At 38.4% G+C, this 6,914-nt stretch overlaps 1 pseudogene; it reads left to right on the top strand.

Annotated features, from left to right (window-relative positions):
* Positions 1-673: 673 nt before the first annotated feature.
* Positions 674-1,449, top strand: LOC140510915 (myosin regulatory light chain 12A pseudogene; annotated as a pseudogene).
* Positions 1,450-6,914: the final 5,465 nt, after the last annotated feature.

Genomic DNA, 6,914 nt, shown 5'->3' with positions numbered 1-6,914 from the left:
TTTTCCAGTGTCCAGGTTTCTTACAGTAGAAACAAACCTGGCCTATAAAATGTCCACCCCAGCAGAGCAGAGGGACCGGGGAAGAAGGTTTGGCAAATCCAGCCTGTTGTCTTTCCTGGAATTGCTGAAACTGCAGATTCCTGGCTTTTTCCTCAGTGAGAGTGGCCTGAAATCAGGAAGCCAAATTAACAAGACCAGAAGTGGGAGTGGTCTGCCAACCCCAATTTTCCCTTCTGCTTGATCAGCCCTTTAAAGGTTTCTGAAGGTTGTCAGCACAGAGTGGGTTAAAAGTGTGAACCTTCACAGTAATGATAATAGCAGCATTGTTCAATGATCAGCTATGACTGATTTAGCTCTTCTCAGCAATACAGTGCCTCAAGACAATTCCAAAAGAATCATGATGGAAAATGCTATCCACGTCCAGAGAAAGCGCTGATGGACTCTGAGTACAGATCCAAGTATACTATTTTAATTTTCTTTGTTTTTTTCACTTTTTCCCTCTTTTGTTCCACTTCTTCTTTCACAACATGATTTACATGGAAATATGTTTTACATGATTGCACATATATAACCTATATCAAATTGCTTACTGTCTCAGGGAAAAAGAAACTTTAGAACTCAAAATTTTATTTAAAAATTATAGAAACAAAATTTTTTTAAAAGTTTGCAATTTTTTTACACATAATCGAACAAAATAAAATACTATTTAAAATAAACAGAAAAGAGAGTAGCCATTGCCTCCTCCCTCATCTCCAGCCATGTTTAGGGATGCGTCATCATCGTCCATTGCCACCACTGTTCTTGAGTTCTCAGTCACTGACCAACTTCATAGTTAACATGTCAAGCAAAAGGGCTAAGACAAAGATCAAGGAGCACCCTTAGCTGGCAACTTCAAGTGTATTTGCAAGTATTTGATCAATCACAGATTCAGGAATTTAAAGAGGCCTTCAATATGCTTAATCAGAACAGTGATGGTTTCATTGACAAGGAAGATTTACATGATATGCTTGCTTCCTTAGGAAGGAATCCAGCTGATGAGTACCTAGATGCCATGATGAATGCATGTCCAGGTCCAATAAATTTTACTACGTCACTCACAATGTTTGGGGAAAAGTTAAATGGAACAGATCCAGAAGATGTCATCAGAAATGCTTTTACTTGCTCTGAGGCAGTTACAGGCACCATTCAGGCAGATTACTTGAGAGAATTGCTGACAACGATAGGAGACAGGTTCACAGATGAAGAAGTAGATGAACTTGTATAGAGAAACACCTATTAAAAAAAGGAAAATTTCAATTCTATAGAGTTCACGCACATTCTTAAACATGGAGCAAAAGACAAAAATGACTAAAAGGAAATGTCAAATTCATGCCAACAGTTCTTATTTTTACTTTGTTTATTTCTGAGACTTTCTGATATTGTTTGCATGCCCTTAGTTTTACAGCTTGTGCCTCTCATTCCAAGTCATTTGGGATACATTTGCACCACTATAATCAGAATTGGAAAAAGGGATTACTTTTAAAATAGAATTGGAGAAGTGGTCATTGAATTGTGAAAACCTAAAGGAAAAAAATCTCAAATTTCTGGTTTAGCTGGAATTTTTTACATTTTTTGTAATAAATAATTTAAAAATAAAGATTATGAACAAAGTATTTTCACTAAATATAGGTATTGGGTGTATTTAAGTAGTTTCTAAAAATAAAAAATTTAGTGTTTTAAAATCTCAGTGGCCAAACACTAAGTTATAGCTTATGTATGAATTAGAAATTTCTTCCTCAAGGAGAGGTGTTCACTCATCTGTTCTTTATTCTTGTGCCAGATTAAAAACATTTCTGAAGTGAAGTTCTTGCTCAAACCTTTAGCTCAACAAAAACTTTAGCAGATGGCAGCACGGGCATTTATCTAGTACTACTCACTGCTTCCAGAGAATATATGAAGTAAACTATAAAAAAATGGGTGGTATCTCCTAGTTTTCCCACTACCTCCAGCTTTCTGTCTGCCTCCACCGTCTTTGTATTTCCAGAGCCTCTTAGCATCCTGGACACTAAATAACTAACCATGTTGAACCAAAAGTTAAACAACTGCTGTTAGATTTCTTAAGAGAAATCTCCATATATATCTTTATTGAAGTATCTGTGCCTTTTGAATGGAAAGCCTTTAAAGGTGCATTACATTTTATCTAATACTGCATAAGATACTGCACTGAATAATCATAGGCTTTGCACGGTCCCTTCTTCATTTCTACTGCACTGAGCAAAATACATATCCCTTAGGAAAAAAGTTATATAAAGGTATATTACAAAGTATAGCATAGTCCTTTATAAGTGTTGCTTAAAATGAGCCATAATTTGTTTATAGGGATTTTGCTTCATAATTGAATTTGGCATGTCATATACACCATAGCTATGTTCTATTTAAGCACAAATATTTGTGTTTTGATAAAATGAGGATTCTTTAAAGTTGGTGAGTTTGAAGTAAACATATCTCTGTGTCTACATCTAAGTTTTGTTTTGAACTTTTGAAATCATGAAATAAATATATTGATTAGAAGAAAAAAATGGAAAACCTGACAAAGATATTGGAACTTTCTGGAGATAGACCAGAAGTGATTCTAGAATTCATATGTGGACTCTCTGATGTTTTGTCAGTAGATGGGGTTTTGGTTCCAGTCAATGAACTTAGGGAATGCTTTAGGGATTGTTTCTAAAAGAATCTGTCCTACTCTTACCCCTCTTTTCATGTGTTTCTTCGGAAGGATTCCTCCTTCCAAAATATGTAAATGATAAGGTCAAGTGGATCAGTCCATCAGGTGGAACTAGTGGTTGGTTTCTCTAGGCCCAACTGCAATGCCAATGTGCCAATGCAATACCCATAGGAGTCGCTATGAATATTCATGTGTATATCCAGGACAAATTCACAAAATATAAATAACTCTCTTCCTTGAAGGAAAAACCAAAATATTTATTTGGAACATCATTAGAATACCAGGAGGTAAGATTTAACAGGATACTTGTCACTAATCCAAGAAGCACTGATATCTTAAACCTTCTTTCTGTCAGGCCTCCTCACAAAAACAAGTTTCCCTAAATAAATTCCTCCCTCCACCCACTAACAGCTTGCTTTTCTCTCTCTCTCTGTGCTCTACCTGCTCTCTCCCTCTCTCTCTCCCTCTCCCTCCCTCTCTCCCTCCCTCTCCCTCCCTCTCCCTCCCTCTCCCTCTCTCCCTCTCCCTCTCCCTCTCCCTCTCCCTCTCCCTCTCCCTCTCCCTCTCCCTCTCCCTCTCCCTCTCTCTCACCTCTTTGGACAAGCTCCTCCCAGTCTGAGCTCCATGTGACTCAGGTTCCATGTGACCACAGACTCCCTGTGTTAGGCCTATTAATGGGCGGGGAAGATCTTTCTATTTTATTACCATTACACCAGCAAGGACCTGGACTAGTTGATAAATATGAGAGGCCTGGGCAAGTAGAAAGGTCTGAGAGAAATGCTGAGGTGAACTCTGAGAGGTATTCTTGAAACTTGGGAAATTTTTTGACCATCTCCCAGAGTTTGGCCTGAGTCCATGGGGGTCCTTTACCATCATTCTTTTTAGTTTTAAAAGAGAATTGGTGAATGGTAGAGGAGAGAAGGTAAACGATGGATAGAGATATTCATTAGAGCAAAGGAAATTCTTTTCAGAGATTATTCTTAAACCCCTCCCTCAGGTTTTTCATGTTCCTTGAGAGACTCTGTTTTAGATTCATTTTCTTTCTTTTGATATTCTAACTAGTCTAATCCTTCCTGGGGGAGAAATATTTTGGATTCAGCTTCCTTTTTTTTCAGTTTTAAATTTTTGAATGTTTTCCTAGAAGGACAAGTGCTGTGATTCTGATTCCCTCTAAATGGTCTCTAATAGCCACTGGGTAAAAAGAGTCCCATTCAGAGCATTTGATTTTTGACCCTGCCTTATCAATAGATATCCTTAAATAGTTAATTTCATCCCTCACTGTGGCCAGCAGTGTCAAAGATCAGATTTTTTCAATGACTATCAATGTTCCACAACCTTGCTAGTATAGAAAGCATACTGCAAGGCCATTTGACTGGCCATAGTTACCTTAGGGGGACTAGAAAAGGTGGACCCTGAATTGCCCATGGATCTCTACCAAATTCTCAATTAAAGAATTAACTCTGCCAAAAGAGACAGGAGCCTGGAGTCTGGAGCAGGACCAGATATTCACTGATCCAATTTGAGGGGATTTGGGACTGGCCACATGGGATCCTCGATGGTACCGAGAGAGATAGTTTCCAATCAATCCTGCTTCTGACACCAAAAATATGTCAATGTAAAAATAAGCCAAACTCACACATAGAAAGTGTCCTTAACTGAGGCCAAGGGTGCAGCTATTTCAACAGTTATTTGCTCTAACAGGGCAATTCAGAGTCCAAAAAGGGGAGAGAGTTCTAATCAGCTCCACGTGCTTCTGGAAATGTTATGGAAGAGTTCCTCCCTTTCCCATGTCAGAGCCTACCTACTAATACTCTAACTTAATGGTTTTCAAATATGTTGGTCTCAGGACCCCTTTGTATTCTTAGAAATTATTGAAGTTTTGTTTATACAGATTGCAGGTATTAATACTTGTCATATTATTAATTACAACTGATAAAAATTGTAAATTCATATTTAACTAAAAAATAATAAACCCATTATATGTTAACATAAATAACATATTTTAATGAAAAATAGCTATATTTTCCTAAACAGAATGAAATTGTGAAAAAACTGGCATTAAAGAACTGGAAAACTGAAGAAATGTCCATCAGTTGGGGAATGGCTGAACATATTATGGTACATTAAATGTGATGGAATACCATTATGCTGTAAGAAATGATAAAGGGGATGGCTTCAGAAAAATCTAAAAAGACTTATATGAACTGATGATGCAAAGTGAAGGAAACAGAACCAGGAATACAATCTCCGTAGTAACAGCAATATTGTAAAGATAATCAACTGTGAAAGACTGATCAATACGATGGTCCACTACAATTCTAAAAGACTCAAATAGAAAAATGCTATGCACCCCCAGATAGAGAATTATGGACTCGAATTGCAGATTGAAGCTTCTCTCTCTTTTAAAAAATTATTTGTTTTTAATATTTTGCGTTCTAAATTCTCTCTCCTTCAACCCCTCCCCCACCTATTGAGAAGACAAGCAATATATTTTCCCCCAGAACATGGCTAATGAAGAAACATGCTTTGCATTAATTCATATGCTTAAGGAGTATTATATTTTTTACCTTCTCAATGAGTGGGGAAGGGATGCAATGAGGGAGAAAATTTAAAACTGAAAATAAAAATAAAAATTTTAAAAGAGACAAATGGTATGGTTTGCATATTTTCGTAAGCCTCTTTAACGTTTAACTTGATAAACTTAATCCCAATTGCCTCCTCCTGGGTCATCTCCAGTCATCCTGAGGAATATCTGGTCTCTGGATTCAGATGGCTCTGGAGGAGAAGTGAGGCTGGTGACCTGCACAGCCCTCCCTCACTCAAAACAAAGTCAAGTGCAAGTCATGTCATTACTTCTCTGATGGCATGGTCTTCTTCGGCAGCGAAGGATAAACACAACTTGATAAAAGACTTCTGAATTCTCACATGGGCGTCTGCATTTAGTCTGCTGTAATGTGTTGTTTTGATTATATGTATGTGAAGAAAATGTGTATATGAAGTAAGTGAAATATATGAAATAATGTATATATGAAGAAAATCCAGCCTTGTAGAGATGGGTATTTGGAAAAGGGAGAAATACTTTAATGGGCAAATAATATCTTAGTATTGTTATGAAAATTGTTTGACCCTCTAGAACCCAGGCAAGAGTTTGGGGGAGCCCCCAGTGATCTTGTAGGCACACATTGAGAGCTGGGGTTTGGTTTCTCGTTGGCTTACTTTGTTGCAAACTTAGCTTTTCCATATACTACTGAATCACAACTGAGTTCGCACAAAAGGTTCAAATGTTGAAATCTCTTCCTCTTTTCCCTGGGGGTAAGTGAGGCAATCTTTTACCCAGCTGCCTTATGGCTACAATGTATCCTTGATGCTGCTACTGTTTCTTATGGCTTTCCTATTTCATTCTTTCTTGATGCTAGGAACCTGGTGACACACTTGATCAGAGTGTGAGTTTATGAGCTTCAGAAAGGTTGGGAGAAACATAAAAGGCTCTCAGCAACCAGCATGGTTAGCAGAAACCACTGGACCTGATAGTATTGGCCGTGGAATTCCGAGCAGCAGCCTGGCAACCTGCTAGGCCCAGCCCAGACACGTCTTGACCTATCAGGCAAGGCACCGTGTTCTGGAAGGAGCCAGGCCAGCTGAACAAGGGACCACTTTGTCTATTGTGACACCATATCCCAAAGTGAGCTTGGTGGGGGGCTTTGCCAGGGTGGAAAAGGACTCTCAGAGCCAGTTGTGAAGTGTTGTCCACATGTGTACCTCACTGCCTTTGTTCTTTTAAGTTTGAGCGTGCCCATTTTTTTCTTGAGGAACAGTTTGTAGCTTAGCAAGATTTCCCTTCTTAAAAACGGATTAATGTCAACTGGTTAATTCCTATTGGGGAGATGGCTGATAGTATTAGAAGTCACAACTCTTAAGGATTATCCCTAGAACGCTGAGGGAGAAGCAGTCTGCTATCCTCTAGGGACCCAACCTGCCACTTCAAATCAGGACTGAGAAAGCAGCCCAGGGTGCATACTATACCCAGATTACTCTAATTTACATATATATGGTTCAACTAAACCGGTTTTTTGAAAAAACTGTTTCTTATATAACATTCTATTCCTTTGCATTGGGTGAACTCAATGCTTGGAATTCTCTGGCAGCCTTTCCTATACTTCTCAGTATTGGTAGTTTGGCTTTAAGATTCCTCTCAAACACCACCTTTCCC

The sequence above is a fragment of the Notamacropus eugenii genome, chromosome 6, assembly GCF_028372415.1.
Source record: "Notamacropus eugenii isolate mMacEug1 chromosome 6, mMacEug1.pri_v2, whole genome shotgun sequence".
NCBI lineage: Eukaryota > Metazoa > Chordata > Mammalia > Diprotodontia > Macropodidae > Notamacropus > Notamacropus eugenii.
Note: the sequence above shows the minus strand (reverse complement) of the source record. Positions and strands in the feature narration are given on the sequence as shown.